This window comes from Fundulus heteroclitus, chromosome 8, assembly GCF_011125445.2.
Source record: "Fundulus heteroclitus isolate FHET01 chromosome 8, MU-UCD_Fhet_4.1, whole genome shotgun sequence".
In the NCBI taxonomy this organism is placed as follows: domain Eukaryota; kingdom Metazoa; phylum Chordata; class Actinopteri; order Cyprinodontiformes; family Fundulidae; genus Fundulus; species Fundulus heteroclitus.
This window is the reverse complement of record NC_046368.1, coordinates 10,782,492-10,803,745: the sequence shown is the minus strand read 5'-3', so window position 1 is coordinate 10,803,745 and position 21,254 is coordinate 10,782,492. Positions and strand designations below refer to the sequence as shown.

General features: G+C 40.0%; 1 protein-coding gene across 2 annotated transcripts in view; it reads left to right on the top strand.

The window, feature by feature from the left end:
• The first annotated feature begins 3,311 nt into the window (after positions 1–3,311).
• phf24 (PHD finger protein 24) overlaps positions 3,312–21,254 on the top strand; it is a 51,725-nt gene continuing 33,782 nt past the window's right edge. Inside the window, exon 1 of one of the 2 annotated variants that reach the window (XM_021318763.2) lies at positions 3,312–3,597. The gene's annotated coding sequence lies outside the window, so the exon portion shown is untranslated. The remainder of the gene's footprint in view (positions 3,598–21,254) is intronic. The other variant, XM_021318764.2, reaches the window with a different exon arrangement.

Sequence of the window (21,254 nt, the reverse complement as noted above, 5' to 3'; positions counted from 1 at the left end):
GTCAATCGATAGAAGAGAAGGTGTCGGCTATTTTGGATCAATGGTGTTGAGGATTTTCTAAAAGCAAACTCACATGTTTTCAACCCCTACACTGGAGCCGCCATCAAAAGGGTTACGTTTAGACTTTGACTGATCCACTCAAACATTTTCACTTAAACCCCAGCAATTTTGTAACGTCTCACCTCTCTCCACTAACCGCACTCGAGATCTCCAGAAAGTATGTCAATAGGCTCTTTCAGCGCAAGAAGGACCTGATGTTGGCCCCCTTCTACCTGAGATCCTGCACTGTCCAGCTGGCCCCCATCTGCACTTAGACCTACTGCACCATCTCGACCACCCAGTGATCCATGCAGAGAACTCTCCTTCCTTTTCACCGTCCTCAATTACAATGTGTAGACAAAGGACCGGACCTTGGCAGAACCGTCCGTGAAACTGATAAAGTATGCAGATGACACCGTTTTCATCGGTGTGATCCAGGACAATGATGAGTCTACACACAGGCAGTATGTGGAGCAGCTAGTTCACTTGTGCGGTCAGAACCACCTGGTGTTTCCCAGGCTTAAGGCAGATGAGACAATGTTGGATTTCCCGGAGAACACGTCTGACACTGCCTCCACGTCACCATCCTCAACAACGCTGTGTCCACCATGGATGGCATCTGGGTCCTAGGAACCACCTTTTCTCATGTTCACACATAAATACAGTTTGGAAAAAAGCCCAGCGGAGACTTTCCTTCCTGTGGTAACTTAAGAAGAACAGCCATCTTACATATCTTGACATAGTTAAAAATTCATTTAGAAAAAAATAAATAAAAAAAATGATTATTGGCCAATAGATAGCTTAGCAAATTAATTAATGTGCTGTTAATTGTAAGACCATAAAAAAACAAAAAAAACGACTGATCAAAATATAGAACATAAAATAATATTTAAATTTCAGTTTTTAGCCATTCTAATTTGTCTGGGCACCATTATTCTCATTTTGCTTTTTAAAGTCTCTCTAGATTTCCTTTGATTTTTGACAGATCTGAATTTATTAACCTTTCTTTAGCCCTTTTATTTATTTTTTAAAATGTATTCCCAAACAAATATATTTACAAAAAATATTGCAATATTAGCCACTTTAGTAATAATCTTTTCAAAGTAAACGCTCCTTTAAGGATGGTTTCTATCCTGATTAGGAGTTCAGAATTTAAAAACGTCAACGTTTTATCTAAATTTCATGTTGAAATTTTGAATTGCAGCCTGATAAAGATGTCTAATTGTTTTTATTTTAAACACAATGGACACGCTTCAGCCTGAGTGATCAACTTTACTAGTGTAAAAAAATAAATAAAATAGAAGCATATTTACATTATTAAAACCTCCCTTTATATAAAATGCCTACATTTGCATGTATGAACATATTCTTCTTTCTATCTTTTATTTTATTTCCTCAAACATTTATATATTTGTACTTAATGTCCGCATACTGTGAGCTTATGAGACCAAAGTTATATTCCTTCTTTGTGCACACAAGCCTGGCCAATAAAGATGATTCTGATTGAGACGTTTTTGTACAATTGAAAGGTGGTGTGCTTTAAATCATTGTGCCGCTGCATACATCACGGACGCTAGAGCTTAAGGTCATGAACCGATGGCTTCATGTTTTCCCTCAGGATTTCCTGGTAGGGACCCAAATTTATGGTTCCATCAACTATGGCTCGTCCAGATCCTGAGGCAGCAAAGCAGCCCTAGTCCACAATAACACCATAACCATGTATGACTGTACAGTATGTAGGTGGTACATCTTTATGAAATTATTATTATGAAATTATTAGTTTAATGTCAAATATAAGAAGACACATATTCAAAAATGTGCCGCTTTTTTCTTGTCAGTTTGCATTTTAAACTCCATAAGATTGGGGATTTTTGGCAACTTTGAGACTGGAACTCTGAGACTGGACAGTGATGCCATTTTCTTCCCTTCCCTATTGTTGAATCATCAACAAGGACCTTAATAAAGGGAAGAAAGGCCATTACATTTTGTTTTTGTGACTCCTCAAAGAGTGGTGAATGTGCTTTTGGAATTTTGTAGGCCAGACACTTCTGGGAATGTTCTCCACTGTTCCATGTTTTCTCCATTCTTGGATAAAGATTCTCACTGTGGATTGCTGGAAGGACGTTAGAGCATGGATTTATACTCTTTGTCTGACTTATAGTTTCATTTACTTTGTTTCTTATCTGTTCTAGAATTTCTTAAGATTGTATGCCTTTTTGAAATATGTTACCCTTTGTCATGTTGTCAAACAGGTCCATCTAAGTAATTTCTATATTCTAGAGGTCTGCCAATAAACCGGTCTGAATGTGGGTAGTGAAATTGAGCAAAAGAAATTGGTTTAACTGTTCAATTATGGTATAACATTGTGGGGTCAATTATTTTCTCACATTCTTGTTAATTTGTCTGATATTATGATTTGTGTGATGATCTAAAACATTTAAGTGTGACAAAATAGCAAAAATGTACATGTACATTTTACAATATAATGTATGTTTTTGCTTGGGGGTTATATAGGGCTTTTTTCTGTAAGGGTGGGAATGATGTCATTCCAACACATGGGGATATTTTGATGTAGAAAGAAAAAAAAGCAGAATAATTAAAACAAAAATAATATAATTTTTAATAATTTTGAAAGCAGCAGCATATCTCAAACAAGAATTGCAGAGAACGAAAAAAAAAAACTTGATGTGTCATGTGCACAGTGCTTCTGTGTTTTTAAATAATCTCTACAGAGTCGCCTAACTCTGCAGCCCCCTCACTGAACCGTTTACGCATAAAACGTGACTAAAATGAGATCAGAATCTCTAAGCTGCACACAGCCACTCTCAAAGTGGCTCTGTGCTAAGGTTTGCATTTGTGTGTGTGTGTGTGTGTGTGTGTGTGTGTGTGTGTGTGTGTGTGTGTGTGTGTGTGTGTGTGTGTGTGTGTGTGTGTGTGTGTGTGTGTGCGTGCGTGTGTGAAATAATCGGCTGGTCCGGAAGCATCTGCCCCAAACGTCCTGGCCCCAGAGGTTCCGGCCAATCGCGAAGCTCCGGTCCAAGCCTGATGAGCCCCACAAGTTATTAACCTGAATGATCGCCACTAATTCACTGCAGGAACTCTCTGTGGAAACAGGAGGAAGTGTAAATATGAAGGTCATAAATCTGGCATTTAACGTGAGCGGCCGGCTCCGAGTCTGCACAGAGCGCTCTTCCTGCCTGCCCTGAACAGCAGCTGCTGTGCGTCTCCTCGGATGCTGAGGGAGTAGCTCAGGGAGGAGGGCGGAGTAGAAAGGAGGTGGAGGGGGGGGGGGGGGAAGACAAGATTTCAGCACCGGAGCTGTTCACGGCTGCCTTCGGAGGGGACTGTTCTTTCTGCTTCCGACCGAGTGTGCCTTCCCTGCGCGAATCGGGATCATAAACCGCTGCGTTCATTCATCTCCCTGATTGGGGGCGAACAACACCAACAACAGAAAAAGAGAGAGAGGGTCAAGTCTTGCCATGGTGAACGGCCGGGATTGAGACGGGAAGGATAAAGTCTCCGATAAGTCAGGGCGAAGAGCAACGCATCCAGTTTGCGGTGAGTTCCCAGACAAACCCAGCATCGGCACAGACATCGTGTCGTTTACCATTTTTACGTAACTCAACAATGAGAACTGCCATACGGGATGAAATATTGGCTGCGCTCAGTTTGTGTCGTCCATAGGTGGGTTTTGCATAGGGGGGGAGCACATTAATTATTTGTGCATTCAAAGTCTATTTAGGTCAGCATCATTATGGGTGTGGATGGATGCGAACGGCAGCAAAACTACTATTGCTTCCGCAGCTGCTCTGGCGTTTCTCCGTAGCAGCAAAAGCGCACATGATTCTAAAAGGACGAAGAGCGCAGACGGGTATCATAAAGGGGAGAACATGTTTAAAACAACCAAAGGTTTCCCCGTGGCTACGTGCAATAAGTTGCATTCAGAAGTAAATGCTGCAACTACTGGCATGCCTGGATGATCCTCTGCTGCAGACGCCAGTTTAGGCTGCTTTGTCTACTTTTCCCATGACTGTTGCACGGAGAGCGCTGCTCCCCATTAAGCTCTCCGTCAGTCTTGTCTGCTGGCCCCTCAAAGGTCCACAAACAAGCCGAATGTGTTGTTAACCTTGGAGCGAGTCCTGCTTCTGAGCCTGTGACAGATCCCTGAAGCCTGCGCTGCCTCGCTGCTCTGCGCTTTTTGTAAAAAAAAAAAAAAAAAAAACTCTTTAGAGCCCTCGGCTGGCAAAGGCTCTGTGCCTCGCAGTGTCTGAATGCCAACATGGTGTCTCCTGCCTAAGGACGCATTGAGATTTAAATTCCTCCTCCATTCATCCCCCTCTCTCTTTCCCTCTCTCTCTCTTTGCTCTGTTCAAAAGCTGAGTTTAAAGCCCCCATATGCATTGAGCCATGAACATTTCCTTAGAGCCTTAAGTGTTAAATGGTGGGATAAGAGCGGCAAGATGCAGGAAAGGAAGAGTTGTTGAGGTTCTCACGCAAATCGGTGAGCTTCTTCCTGAAGCAATTAGGAGTCATATTCAGGGAGGAGCAGGCAACCCACACTTTTCCATCTTGATGTTAAGGTCCGATGTTTCTATGTAAATGGGTTGGGGTCTGGGTTCCATTCACAATAGTTTGCAAAAAAAATATCACGCTGTCATGTTAACACCACAGACGTTTAGGTAGGCTACTTTGTTGGGATTTCATGTAGCAGAAATCTGAGCAAAGCTGATGCGGTAGACAGTACCCTAACAGCAGGAACTTTTTTTTGCTGGTAAAAATCTAAAAAGTGTGGCAGAGATTTGTATTCACCCTAACACCCCTAAACATAATACAATGCCGCCAGCTCCCTGTAACAGTTACTGTGACATTTCATAAAGTCCATCTGCGTGTGATGTCATCTCATTATGCATACAACTGTTCTGTGAAGGTCTCAAAAATATGTTAGAGAACATTGCCAAACAAATGGCATCATAAGGTCCAAGGAACACAGTGGAGAAGTGGATCAAAGTGTGGATTTAAAGCAGGTTTGGGCTGTTATACAGGTTCCAGCGTGTTAACGTAGCTATGTGTCTAGTACCGGCAGCATGGGTGGGCATTGGGGGGCCGTGCCCAACTAGGACTGGAAGCTAGTTTTGTTTTGTTTGTTTTTTTACCTCGGAGTGGCCAACTTTCTAAATTATTTCTATCTTTGATTTGTTAATCATACAATTCAATCAATGAAATCAACGACTGAAGGCAACCTGCTAACCAATTAAAGCTAGACGGGGGCTGGTTGTTGGGTTGTACATTTGTAGCCTACAGAGACGCCACGGCTCGGCTGTGTCGGTGTTGGTAATGCTTTGGGATATTCTGACTTATTTCCAAACAAATTCAAGAAATGACAGTGGAGTGAAGGGGAGTGAGCTGGAAGCAGTGGCATTAATTTCTCTTGGAAGCGTCAGGGCTAAAGTGAACACTGGAGTAAACATACATGCACGGAGGGTTAGCTACAGCAGCTACAGCAGGAGCAGATTTGAGCGGTGAAATGACGCCAAATTGAAGAAACTTGGGTTGCAGGCTGAAGGGAACACTGCTTTGTGCTGGTCATTGTGCTCCCTAGCTGCTGTAGTTACATCTCCTAGTATTCATGTTTGTTTCAGTCAGTGTTCAGCCTGACATCAGTGCTCATGTTAATTAGCTCGTCTGTTTATGCAATTTCTTAATGACACTTAACTAGACTATTTTTCACTGACAATATCAGATTCTACTCATTTCAAAAATAAATGAACTAGTAAAATTATTTCAAGGAGATGCCATTTTATTAAAATGTGGAAGGTTTTAGTTTTCTGCCACAAAATGACCTTATATCTCCTAGTACGCATATTTACGTCAGTCAGTGTTCAGCCTGACATCAGTGTGTGTTAATCAGCACGTAATATTTTGATTCAGTTTTTTGTCATGAATTCTTTCTAAAAGCCCGCCAAATCTCAAAGCATATTCATGTTTGATTAGGCAAACCCTAATCTATTGGAAAATGTATGGCCATACTTGTACAGTGGTGTTAAAAGATGTTCTCCATTCAATCTGATGCAGTTTGAGGTATTTTGGACAGATGAAGGGACAAATATTATCTCTTGATGTGCAGGACTTAGATACATGCTCCAATAGCTCTAAAAAGCCCTAACAGCAAAGAAAGTTTGTTCCACAACATAAATGCATCCACCAACAGGACAAAATGTGAAATAGTTCAAGGGCTTTGAATACTTTAGCAGGACACCGTATTGGTGTTTGAGGGTTGTAGCTGGCGCCGATCTGGGTGAACTCGTTAGTGTAATTAATTCCAGTTCTCTGCTCGCCTGGTTTCCGGGTGAGATTCTCTGCTAGAGGCGGACTCATTCCCACGAAAAAGCATGCGCTGTGGTCCGTTCATTTAAAAACATACCCTCCTTCTCCAGAACAAGGAATGAAAAGGAGGACCGGTTGGGATTCAAATCAGCACATGCCACAGACGAACCGGCTATGGGAAATGGAATTAACAGTCAGAGAAATGCATACAACTCCCTCCCCCACAGTATTGGAGGAAGCCAGGTACAGCTTAGCATCCTCCTCACAATGTAATATTGATGAAAAGGAAACCAGCGAGAGAGATCATGTCAACCTCATGTAGCTTGCATAGAGAGATGCTTTTGCTGGAGTATAACTTTAACACATCCCGCTCTCTTTATATTTAGCATCACGAGCTTAGAAAAAATCCTCACATTGGCCAATTAGACAGTTAGATTAGAAAAAAGAATTTTCTTTTGTAGATTTCCTGAAAAAATACTTTCACAGTGCAGCTGTGAATAAGTAAAACAGTTGCTATTCTGAAGGTGCGATGAAACAGAAAACCTATAGAAAATACTTTTATTCTGCAGCTGCAAGGTGTTATGATGTTTCAGATACATATGTTGTTTGTTCATTTTATTTTCATTTTATCTGAAATTATGAACCGAAAACAACAACAATAAAACACTGGTAAAAGGTTTATTTAAAAGTGTTATATGCCTGTGTGATTTGTCAATAAAAATACTAAACTAATTTCTAAATGTAACGTCTTCTGCCATTTTAACCCTCATTATGATCGTTTTGTAAGACTTGTCAAACAGTCGTTGATGCAGTCGAATCCATACTTGGCACCCATGGTAAAGATTTTTATAATACTTAAAGGTGCACAGTGCAAGTTTTGAAATTGAACATTATTTATTTTCTTTCCCATATATGCCCTTACCCGTGGTCTAAAATGAGTTATCCTCCATTTGCCCTTGTGGGCTGCAATAGTCGGCTCATGGGAGAGGGATTCGGACTGAATCCTCTGGACATGTTCGTAGGTGTGACACGCTGCACGTTCTCGTTCACCCGGCTACTTTGTTGAGTCTGCGCCGTAATCAATGCATTAGCAAGAGAACACAGGCTAACTTCAATATGTTTAGCTTTCTTACCTCAGAAGACATCAAGCCTCTAAATAAAAGAGCTGTGCAGTCGCAGCGGCAGATGTTTTGTCTTCTTCTCCCACGCACATACACAACACTGGTGTAATTTCAACTTGTCACCAGAGGGGGCAGACATTAGCAAGAATCCTAGAATTTACACTAAGCTCCTTTAAAATATATTATTTTATTTCAGCAGCCTAACCTCACTGTTACAAAGTGAAGTATCAAACCTTTAAATTGAGTACAGTTGTTATTTGGAGAAGAAAACCGGAGCTTTGGTTGGACGCAGAGCTAAGCTTTTGATAAGTTGAAGCAGCCATTACAGCCTCTCTTTTGCTGTTCCTTTTCTGCTAGGATCAGAGTAAAGGCTACGCGGACACATTGTTCAAGTCACCTCACTTTAACCCTTATGTGGTGTTCGGGTCTGTGGGACCCGTTTTCATTTTTTATTGAACGAAAAATGATACAATCAATTAATTTTTCAAACTCAGATTCACTGGCCTTGGCTCATTTTGTGTGAAGAACATATATCAGAAAACGATTTTATTGACTACACGCCGTATACCCCCCCTACACATTTCTATTACATATAAGGTGTCCGGGTCCACTGGACCCGGGGCTAATTGAAGTGTGGAAACTGACGTTCTGTGTACACAACACTCTTTCCTCCTCCTGTCTGGGCACATTTAACTTTCTGTTTTGTGGTAATCTTGAGTTTATCACACTCTTTCTGCTACAAATGGAGTAGATAGAGTATAAATATAGCTTTGCCAGTGTGGTTTCTTATAACAACCGATCAAGGTGGCCAAAAGATACTGTGCGCAGAGGGCCCTGTAATTGATTTTGGAAGAGAGAGAAGTTTTTGATGATAATGTTGAGAGATAGTATTAAAAAAAAGAGGTTTCAGAATTTGAAGATCCCATTTCTGAAAATTGAGTCTGACAGTGACTCTGAAGCAGGACGAGATTGAGCATCAGCCAGTTCCAAAACGAAGACAAGTCTCCAGACCAGGCCGTCTGCACCCAGCCACAGGGCCAAGAACAAGAAAGAACAAAAACAAAACAGTCATCATGGAATAAGTGAGGAAATATGGAAGTCAAAAATTTTGAAATTGAATGGTCTCGCCCAAGAAAAGAGTCACCCCGCAGGCTACCAATGTGATAAGGATGCAACCAGGACCAACGCAAGTGGCAGTTACTTACACACAGGACATGAAGTCTTCTTTTCAGCTTTTCATACCAGATTCCATCCAGAAAATTATTCTTGTTTTTGGAGAGAGGTGGAAGGAAATGGGCCAAACCCATTTACATGCCTACTTCAGGGTTCTTATCCTTGCTTGAGTTTCTGGGTCTAAAGTCAAGCCTTACAAGTTTGCATACATGGGTGACACAACCCTGGTATCCTATGTGCCAAATGAGGAGGATTCCGGAGGAGAATGCTGCCCTATCCACCCAATCTGCAGAACCAGAATCTGCAGAGCCTGAAGTAAGTGTGTGATGCTGTTCCAGTACATGTTTGGCAACAAGAAGAATCAGTGCAAAGTGTGGAAGATGGACAGAAAAATACAACATAGATGCATCAAGTGCAAAAAGTATATCTGCAACACACACAGTAAAATTCTGCCCCTCGTGTGTTGTGCAGGCCATTGGCTAAAGGTCATGGGGCTGATGTGTGTTCTTGACTGATAGATTTACTCTGTGTTCATATAGCTTGTGTTGTGCACCTGAATGGGTTAAATTTCTGAGTTCAAAAAACTAAAAGTCACTAGTTTTGGAAAAACCTTGCTTCACGTGTGAATTTGTTTCCATTCATATCATGATTTTATTATAATTAATTTGCTTTATTATACTTTAAACAACCAAATATTTAGTTTATACAACTTGCAATTGGGTTGAAGTAGCATTTGTTAAGTATTTTTACACAAAAGTGTTTGATTGTGAGGCATTAAAAAGCACAAATGCAACGGGTCCACCAGACCCACAAACACTGGCTGAGTAACAATAATATGAACACCACACAAGGGTTAATACACAATTCTAAAACTCTCCACGTTTTAAAAAGCGTTTGATTTTGACTTTCCAATTCTGTGATACTGTCTGCGTTTAGCTTAGCTTGGAAATCCTAGTGCCTTACACTAACAAGTGCCTATGAATTAAATTATATTACTGCATTTTTTCTGAGTAAACATTATCTGTTTTTCCACGGAGTGTTTAGAAACTTGTAATTTGTAACCCACAGTTTTCTGTTTTCCTGGGCCACAAATTTGAGTTGACACAGAAGTCCATTTCGTTTAGCCTCTCCTCAAAATTGGAAAGACAAGAAAATATGACATTGAAGCAAAGCATGTCCTTGTTGCGATTCAGAATTCTTATAATTGAATAAAGGAGGTTCAAATCCCAAATTTGAAGAACTGCTCTAAAAAGTGGTTTCTTATGGTTACTAAGGATTCCAGGATTGGCCTGTATTTAGCTCTATTGTGCTTGCCAGCTTCTGTACTCATGCAAAAAAAAAAAAAAAAAAAAAAAGAAAGCAAAGCATGATTGTGCCAGCACCACAGTTCACTGTAGGAATAATATGTTTTAGGATTATGAGCTGAGGGCAGCAGAGGAGAGAATACTAATGCTGACTTCAAGGTGCCCTCAATGCCCCCTGCTTACTGGAAAACAAAAAGAATACATTGATAAATCCCTTTCTCTGTAAGTCACCACAAAACAACCTTAGGCGAAATTAGAAAATTGTTTTAAGATCAATGTCATTGAGTCCGCAGCCTGTTGTTGGTGCTGTGATCTGCTAAAGCAGGAGAACGTGTTCTTGCCTGAGATAATTATCATGTTACACTGGAATACAAGGTCACCAGTACAAATAAATTGTATGGCCATTAAAAAGGAGACTGGTGAACCAACTTCTTAAAATTTTTACCATTTATAATAATCAGCTTTCAATCCTCAACAGATGGTCTCGTATGTCTCCTGACAATAATCGAGAGCAATAAGCTTAAATTGTTGCCCAGTCTGTTGTGTCAAAAACAAACATAATATCCTAAGCTTTCAGGGAAAAGGGTAAAAAAAAGTGTACTTCCTCATGAATAGATTAAATAAGGAGATGATATACAGGCGAGTCAACTCCTGATTCCCTTCAGCATCTCCCAAATATGCAGTTGTGTTGCACTTTGAAAAGTAAAAAATAAAATAAAATAAAAAATAAAACATTTCCTCAGCCATATATGTCAGGTTGTGCCCCAAGCAGCGGCCCAGTTTTCCCTCTCTTCATCCGTATCTTTTTTTATCCGGGGGCATTTAAATCATTCAGAGGGGTCTTGGAGGGAAAGCAAAGATGGTACAGGCAGCTGTTTCTGAGGGAGCTTGGTGATTTTTGTGCCTCGGGGATCTTTATCCCTTCCTTCTCTGCGCGCATCACCCATCAGATGTGATACAGAGGCTAGATCTGAGAGACTCCTGAAACCTGGGGGAATCTTTTCTAAAACAGGTGGTTCATACTGTGAAAAGAGGGGGGGGGGATCTATGCAAAACATTGTGATAGGTAGACAAGTTTGGGCAGATGAAGAAGTGGGATGGCTGCAAACAAGCTGTAAAAAGAAATGCTATTAAAGTTGTTTTAGGTAGAACCATAGCAGACTGGAATTAGGTAATAAAGCTTAGATCTATTCTCAATTTTGTGCTGTTGTGCTTCATGCACTCCAGATAAACGAGAAAAAAACAGAATGATCCTTAAATTTTAAATGCAAAGGTTGAACATAATATAATCTTAAAAACTATTATGACCAGGGGCACTGTTGTTTTAGGGTTAGTATATCAAATAAACCTTTAGAAAGAAGCATACATTGTGCAGCAGGTTGCTGATGAGATTTTTTTTCACTTCTTTGATCGACCCCGGCACATCTGAACCTGCGAGGCATCACCAATTTCTCACACTGCTCTGGTTTGATATTGCTCTTTTCTTCTTCTAGTCTGTTTCATATTTTCAAGTCCACTGATGGTTTTGAAGTCATATCTTTCTGTGCCAGAGATCTTGCAAAGGAGTGGGTCAAATCCGGCCTTGATGCTCGTCATTTCATTTGTTCGGTTATGTTTGCTTTAAGAGCAGGAGCATTATCAGTTATGTAGCGTGACAAAGGATACTGACCAACATTAAAAATTGCTTTATTAAGAAATGGTTTCCACACAGGGATACACATCTTATTGAAAACTGAGGGTTCTTTGGTCTCCTGGTCTGCTGTATGGATAATAGCTCATGGCTTTACACATTATCTGGCTTCAGTCTAATCCCACTTTGACACTTAGCTAGAAAAAAAAGGAGTTGACAGTTTTGCTCAGCTGATAATAGACAAGCGGACACTGGACCATTTCCAACATTGCAGAATACAATGCACTGTACAGTATGCCTTTATACAAACGTATGCTCACACGTTTCCACGTTTAGTCACACTACAACCACAAGCTGTGAGGTAGAGGTACTTTTTTTGGAATGCATGTGATAAACCAAAGAACATTTGTGAAGAACTGACAAATAAAATTCTGTCTGTAAATTGTGGCCTGGTTGAGGGGTGAGACTAACAATGTACCTTACCATGAAGATATAATTTACACCGTGGGACATTTTGGTGGAAACATTTTGCTGGGATAAGAGACAGAGAAGCTGGTTTAGAGTTGATGAGAGGATTGATGAAGCTAGATATAGAGCAAGTCTGAAAGAAAATCCGTTCAGAGGTTCCCCCTCCTGGAGAACAACAACCTTAAATATACAATTAGAGCTACAATGGGATGGTTTAGGTCTGGGGTGTCCAAAGCTTTTGTCACATGCGTCAATACCGTCAAGTCGGCAATACTGGTAGGCAGGGTCTGAAATTAACATTTGCCAGATGCCAAATGCGATTAAATTTTCTGTTTAGCGAGTAAATTTCAGAGGGCTAGCTGCCACACGGCGAGTAAATGTTTGTAGCAAATAAATTGTGTTTTTCAGTCATCATTTAAGTGGATGCTTCTTTATGTTCATCTGCTGTCAGCTAGTATGACAACAAAGGCGCACGTACACAAACACATTGCACATATGACATGAGAATGACAGCAACTTTGTCATGTCTGTTTGCTAACAGCCAGTGTTTAGCTCAGGCTAATAACGTAGCAGGATTATGTGGAGATATTTAGCAGGAGTCAGTCAGACTTACCTTGGCCTGTAAAAAAACATGCTTGGCCAGTTGAGTTTTACGTCTACTGGCCAACTTGGCCGGTCAATCAGGAAGTTAATTTTCGGACATTGCTTGTAGGCCAATAAAATGTAATTTTAAAAGCAAACACCACTAAAGATATATATTTTTTGACCTGCTCAATAATGAACCAAACATGCGATATTTTAGTGAAACAAATAAAGTAGTCAGAGTTTATGTTGTAAGGGGAAGTGTAAAGCTTTGTAGTTACAAAACTTGAAAAAAAGGGTTCTGCATATTTTACTTGATAAATTAAAAAGGACCCAGTTTGCAAATTATTTTGGGCTTAGTTGAAACACACATACGCACATACGCACACAAACAAGTCTATTCTCAGCAATAAGAAGAGGATTTGTTTCACTTTTTCTTTGAAAAGTTTCGCCGTATCAATCAAGTAATTCAAAGCAGATTTGGGTGCAACAAAGTCTTCCTCTAAGTAATGTGAATGCATTGATGTTGTCCTGTTTACTTTGAAATAAGCGGGGGAAAAAAGCATGGTTATTCAAAGACAAACCCATTGCTGTGCCTAACATTTTTTATTGTATGTAACTTATAAGAAATTATTTTGCCCTCATTAAAAACAAAAAGTCTCCATCTGCATCAGCCACCTGTGCCAACGAGCCAAATCTTTATCTTTCTTGAATTGAGGTCAGGCCGCAAAATAAAGTTTATAATATAATAAAATAAAATGTGTCGTACTATTTCACAAGTACAAAACACTGTGTGTTAATACACCATCAAGAAATTCCAATGATATTTAACAAACTGTAAAAAATGTTAAATTTATGAATATTTTGCAAGACAGTGTATCTAATATGGAATTAGTAAACTAATAAAAGACTCTGCTCTGGATTTCCTTATTGTTGTTGTTCTTATACTGACTAGGCATGCCGGAGCAGGCTTTGGAAGTAAACCTTACTTTGACAGCAGAAAATGCAGTCTACATCGGCAGAGGATGAATCTAAAAACACCACTCACATGTTTCATGGCTTTTTTGCATTAACAGTGACGCTGGGAGTCTTTTACCATGCTATATGCATTAGACACCTCCACGCTTCCCCATTTCCAGTGGGTACGCCAGAAGCCTAGACGTTTGGCCCGATCTATTTTTTTTCTCCCCAGAGGCAGAAGAATTATCACATAGAAAAGCATTGAATGATAAAGAGATATTCTATCTCCATCAGCACACAATGCTTTGGAAGGAGGGAGTTTCCAGCATCGTATCGATTGCACGCAAGCGGCATTGCAGTGATATGCATGTTTATTGCAATCTCTTGTTCTCGTTTTCTGACTTGAAATGTCAAACACATGAGCAATATTCACCAGAGAAATGTTCCTCCGTACAGAAACTACAGCAGCATGTCTGTTACTGAAGCTCAAGCTGTCTGAGAGCTTGTTCGTAACTGAGAATGCTTAGCCTCCTAATCACTCTGGAGCAGGCAGACTGAATCCCCTTAGACAAGCTATACCCTTCCCCTCTGTGCACAATTTAAACCTTTACCCAGTAAAACTGTGCTTCAGCCAGATTTGTCCACACTCAGTTTTAATTTGTCATAAAGAAAAATGTGCATACATTAGAAATGACCTCAAGTTCGATAAGGGCCAAATTGGTATGGCTAGACGACTGGGTTATCTCCAAATCTGCTGCCTGTGTGGGGTATTCCTGATGTGCACTGGTAAGTATCTATGAAAAATGGTCTGAGGAAACAACAAAGATAAACTGACAAGACGGTAGCCAAGGCGCTGTGATGCACATAGGGAGTGAAGGCTGGCCTGTGTGGCCTGACCCAACCGAGCACCTATTGTAGCTCCAGTGGAATAAAGGAGAAATGTCCTTTATTGCCCTGTAGTGGGCAAATTCAGGTGTCCTAGCAGCAAAGTAAAACTCAAATGGAAGCTTTAAGATAAACATAAAGGTATAACCTATAAAAAACATAAAAACAAATAGGAATAAGAGACCGTACCGTGAAGGCAAATTTACAACATAAGAAAAAAAATATTTACAGTTATTAAATGTAGCACATGGAATAGCATTGCCGAATAAGTTAATGCTGGTTCTGATCAAAATATGTCAGAATACACGGCACATCACAGTATGTTGCACATTGGAGTGCATGGCCACAGTTCAGGCGGGCTGCACATGTTAACCTCTGCTACCTACCACAACAAACCTGAGCATCAGAGCTAGAAATCTGAGCAGCTGAAGGAAGCGGTCTGGTCAGAAATAAAGTTTATTTTTTCCACTTCACGCTGATGGCTTGGTGTTAGTGCATTACTGACCTTGGGAGCACAGAGGCACCAGGATGCACTATGGAAAGAAGGCAGGGTAACGGAGCCAGTGTGATGCTTTGGGCAATATACTTTGCTTTTGCCATCCATAAAAATGGTACTTTGGTTTGAGGAGCACAGGTTTGAGGTGATGTGTTGGTCTCCACATTTCACAGCATATAACTGAGCATCTGCGAGATAAGCTGGACTAACAAGTCTGATCGACAAAGGAGCCGGCGTGCAACTGTCAGTTCTTATGGGATCTGCTGTCAACATCTTGCTACCATGCTACACCTTAAGTGGCCAGGGGAGTCCATTTCACTTGTCCATAGACCCTTAATAAGTCAGGGCTCTTTTGGCAGCCCTGACCCATAATATAGGGCAGGTGTTCATAATTTGATGTAGTCATAAAAGTTTGTGATTTAACCCTTGTCATTGGTAGCTGTAGTTTGGGGTTTCAGTGGTCTTGCAATAAATGACCTATATAAAGTTATATAAATGAGGCCCAGCCACATTTATATAACTTTTACCACAGTAATGGTGTATAGTGATAAAACTTGCCATTCAATAGGAGGGCTCAAAAACTATGTGTCAAACAAACATATAAACAAAAAAAAATGTTTTGAGAAAAGTCAGGACCAACATTTTTAATATCCTCATCATCTGACCAGAGCAACTTCTCCCTCGTTAGCTATGTCTCCTACATGGTTTCTGGCAAACTGAAAGCAGGATTTATTATGGCCGCCGTCAACAATGGCCCTCTTCTTGCCACTTTTATGTAAATTTGTGGACAGTACATTTAATAGTTGTCTTTCGTGTGGATCTCTGCAGCTCCTCCAGAGTTGCCATGGGCCGTTTGCCTGCTGGTCAGATTATTGCTCTCCTTTATGTGTTTGTAGGCTGGGAGTTGTGTTGTACTCTTTTTTTAGTGATTGACTGTACAGTGTTGTTTGAGATGTTTAAAGGTTTCCAATATTGGATTTGACCTAACCCTTCTTTTAACAACTCCGTAACTTTGTACCTGGTCTATCTCGTGGTTTCTTTTGGGGTGACGGTGATGTCTGTTCAGTAGTGTTCTCTAAAAAACCTCTAAAGCTTTCAAAGAACAGCTCATAAATACTGAGATTTACTTTCCCATTGGTGTATTCTGGTTACTAATGAGGTGACACCAATTCAAATGTACAATGTGAAGTGTGTTGTAATGTGCCAAAAGATTGGAAAAACACAGCAGTAGGAATAGTTCCTTAATAAAGCATATCTAATCATAGGATGGAAAACTGTGGTTCAGTTGGTCAAAAATTGGAATTTATATGTGCGTCTTTGTTTGGGGAGATCCAAGCCCTGGCATTTGTGAATATCTGGAAATTTGTGCAAACCTTAGGGCAGCTTTCACCAACATAAATATCTCATTACAAGAATACAGATTAAATTCATGATTAAAGGTGTGCATTTCCCTAAATAACCTGCTGTGAAGCTCTTAACCACTTGCAAAAATGTTATTGTCAAATGAAACAGAACAATGTACAGCCAAGTCTAATTTTTTATCTTTGGTATAATTTTAGAGTAACAAAAAAAAAATAGTCAGATCCATATTTATATTTCTTTGTTCTTCAAAAGCTTTTCAATGTAGTAACCCAGTGTCAAGCTGTCAGAGATGAGAAACAAACACATCACATTTCTCCCTAGAGAGAGTGTGACGCACACACGCAGGTACCTGAACACAAACGATGTCAGTAAGACACACACACTCAAAAAAAAAAAAAAAACGTTGATCACCTTGACAGGCTTGTGGTCCGAAGCTTCAGCATTCGAAGTTGCAAATAGCAGATTGTGCAGCGCTATCTAATGCACTTAGGTATCAAAGTCAGTCACTGACCCACTTATGTCAGATTCAGCTTATGCACAGTGAAAAAAAAATTAAAAGACATTCAGACAATATTTAGAATTCATAAGTTAACCTATAAAATGACATGGTCCTCTGCAGAAGCAGATATTTTCTCCTACCTACTCAGCAAGGCAAGATTTCTGAAGCATCCTGTCTTCTTTAATCTGGCTGCTTATGATTATTAAATACCTATTTTTTTGTAAAAAAAAAAAATGAATGGGGAACTTATCAATTGTGCAAAAAACTTAAAAACTTAGGTTTGGGTTGATATTTGACAATATTCAGGGCCACGGTTCCATTCATACACTTTGAGCTTTTTTAACAGCTTTGCTTAAAAAACGCAAACTTCAATGTGTCATCTTGGAATTTTACATGATAGACAATGTAGGAAATGTCTTTGATGTGGAAGGAGAGTAATAGCAACATTGTTTTCAAAACTTTACACACAAAAATCTAACTTCTCATTGAGCAGTGTTCAATCCATCTTCTAAGAACAGATTGGATATGTCACAAATGACCCTACAGTGACATGGTCATCAGAACGAGTGATATTTAGGAACTACCCAATTTGATTATAATTCAGAAATTTTGATGTAACTATACATTTTCAACAAACAGACTTTTTTTTTTTTTTTAGTTTGCCTAAAAGTCTCACTGGTGCTTCTCAAGTCCAAACCGTCCAGCCACCTTTATGGTCATTCTGCCAATGCTGAGCTTCCAGCTTCTCCAACATCTATTCCATCCAGCCAGTAAGTTTAGGAACCACAACTGGGCTGCAGTTCTGCTTAAACAGTATTTCAGTCTGAGTGTTGAATGCACGTCATATTCCTCACATAGTTCAGGCAGCCTTGACATGGGCCGAATCTGCTGCCAACATTTTCGGAATTTCTCGACACTCCAGGTAACCGCCAGCTCCAAAAAGCAGAAATTCTGTTATCATAAATCCAATTTTGTATGCATTTTCAACATCCTCAACTGACAAAATGGACAGACACATGATCCTCTTCACAGGAGTCCGTGTGTCCAGCAGCAAATGTCCCGTCGGGGCATGAGGGGTCTCCCTTGCCCAGTCTTCTTGTTCAGATAATTTGATCTTTGCATTGAGAAACTAGCTGGCCAGATCCATAATTTACAGTTCTGAGGATATGTAAAGAGTGGCTCCAAAATTAATAGAAGTACAAGCAGAGGATTGGCACATATGGCGGAGGGCGAGGGGATAGGAGAGTGGAGGAGAAAGAAAAGCATCCGCTTCCCCGAGAGCCGGAAGAGGAGCTCATTTTACACATGCAAATTGCTTTTCACCTTGGTATAAGATCAGCTTTGCACACGGTAATTTGTGTTTTAATATAGGACAAATCTTTTGAAGATCTGGCTCCATTTATCTTGGAAAAACAACACCATGCATCCCTTAGCCCACCATCCCTAGAATGAAATATGATGGTGGAAGCATAATGCTGTGGAGTTGCTTTTTGTCAGCAGGGACCAAGAATCTGTTAATTCCTTTTCCATTGACTGTCATTGATGTCAATAAGAACCTGAAGGCAGCTGAATACATGGAAAGACTCAACACATAATCAGAGCCTCAAAGGAATCATTTATATATTGAAGCATATGCATGTATTAGAAAGATTCAGTCAAAGTTCAGGCACAAATATAACTGAGAATCTTTGAGAACAGTCAGTCATTCTCAATACAGTCTTATTGAGGTTGAGCTATTTTGCATAGAAAGGCAAAAGGTATGACAATTAAATACTACATTGGGTTGATTTATTAAATAACACTCCAAAACCTGTGTTGGTTTTTGTGGTTGTAACGTGATAAAATGTGGAAAAGTTAATGGTGGATGAAGAATTCTGTGGGAGGCTGTATAAATCTGACCAAACAGGTTTTGTTTTCTATTGGCTTTGATGTTGGGTGCCTTAGGGGGTGTGATAGCACAAGATTTAATATTATTAAATCCCCATGTCCCCCTCATCAGCACCCATGCACCCCTACATAGTGTGCTAGCCCTGTTGACTTTGTTGGCTATTAAGGAACAATTTCTTTTCTGTTTATTATCTCGTTTAAAATAGGACAACCCATTAGTTGCACTGAACAATAACAGACGATCCAGCTGAGGATCCAGCTGTGGTAGCAGCTTTTAAGTGATATATCAGCCTCGTGTTGGTCGTTTTAGGCCGCACCCTCAAGCATCGCACAGCTTTTAAAGCTTGTTGTTTTGTTACTGGGTGATAACGGCTGCAATTCAAACCCTGGCTTTTTCATCTCCGGGACCTAATGGCCGTCTCTGCCAAATATCTGAGTGAGCACTGCTCTAAGCTAGAGTGGAATGGCCAGGTCAGTGAATAATTAAGTTCCTGTAATAGTCCCTGCGCCATTATGTGCTGTGAATGCTGCAACTTTTCAATTTAGATTCCAGATATGGGTCTTTGGAGTGAAATTTTCAAATATTCATATTCTAATCTTTGTGTCTTTGCACATTGTTCGTTCTGTTGAGGATGGTTTCTGATAGACAGCAGGGAAACCTGAGGGCAGACACTGCTAAAAAGAAAAAAAGAAGAAGAGAAAAACAGGCTTACAATAATCATTTATACCAAAACCTCTCCATGAGTCACCATTGTTTATTCTCATCACACATAAGACCCACTCATAGCTGAGGGCTTTTGGTTCAAACCACTGGGATTGAACCAAAACAACAGCAAAGACATAACAACTTCTCCAGGAATCTAAAAATACACTGTAGGTGTTAAAAAACATTGTTGCTTAACATTTCTTAGATCCATTGTTACGCTTCTTTCCCAACTGATTTATGCACTTTCAAAGTATTGATACTCATTGAACTTATACAGATTACCTTCATTAGACTTTCATCACATTAGAACCACAAGCTTTGTTTTATTTAGATTTTTAGTGATTGACCAACAGAAAGCAGTGCATCATCGTGAAGTGGAGTGAATATGATACTGTAGCTAACACAAGTGAGTACATATTTCATGATTTTTCTTTTCGTGGGACAACACTGAAGATATGACACTTTGATATGATGTAAGGTAATTAGTGTACATCTTGTATAACAGTTTAAATTTGCTGTCCCCACAGAATAAATTAAGACAAAGCCATTGTCTAAACCGCTGGCAGCTAAAGTGATACAAACTTTTTTTCAAAATAAAAATCTGAAAGTCTACGATGTAAACGTATTAGGCCCTCCCCGAAAATTTTTGCTGCAATTACAGCTACAAGTCTTATTGGGTGTGTCCCTACCAGCTTTTTAAATCTAGACATTCAAACTTTTGCCTATTCTTTATTTATTTTTTGTCACCTGTCCTGTAACGGTCTTTCAGGCATGTCATATTGAGAAGGGCAGATTTGCTCTACAAACAGGATATCTCTAGCTTGAATCCTAATTGCGTGATTGACTTTATTAAATCAAGGCTGGATCCATCATCAATGTAGGCAGGTCACATTGATATGATACTAATCTTTTTATTTTTTGTATGACCTTCAACCATTTGGATTAACTGTGTGCCTGTGCGTGGGTGTGTGTGTGTGTGGGGGGTGAGTGACTATATGTGTAGAAATAAGTGTTTGTGTTGAGTGGGTGTATGTGAGCAAGTTTGTCTCGTCGTGGTGCACAGTAATAGTGGCGAGAATGTTAAATGCTCAAAAGCCGGGGTGATGCAGCTTTTAGATGTGTCGCTTACCCTAAACACCTGAAGCAAATGGCTAAACTACCTCACTACCATGCAGTCAGGCTGTGAGGAGCTCTGCTAATGAGCTCATGTTGGAGTAAATTGTGTTGAAGCACAGACACATCTAAAGGTTGCTGGAAACAGGCCCTCGAGGACTGGAGTTTAAGTCCAGCTTTTTTCAAGCTTTTGTTTTAATTTTCTGAACCTGGATTACCAACCTCTGGTCTTTGAGGAGAGCACAACTAATGGTTCACGTTAAGGTTTCTCCCATCTGAGCTACGGATCTCTGCAGATACTCCAGAGTAACCATCTGCCTCTTGGCTTCTTTTCTGACTAATGCTCTCAGAGAAGCAGCCAAGACTTGGCAAAAGTTATAAGTACATGTGGCGACCACTAGTTCCCCAAAAATGTTATCCCTGACCTTTCTGCTGTGTTGCATAGTTTACATGATGCTGTATGTTCACTAATGATCTCAAATAAATCTCTGAGGCCTTCACAGAACAGCTGTATTTATGCTGGGATTAAATTACATACATGTGGACTCTATTTAGGTGAGCTCTGAAGGCAGTGGGTGTGCTAGATTTCATGTAAAGGGATTGAAGTTAAGGGACCTCCTCTGAAAACTGATGACGTGACTAAGGCTCTTTTCTCGTAGCCACTGTTACAAATTTGGAACGGACACGGGAGCATGACATTCAAAT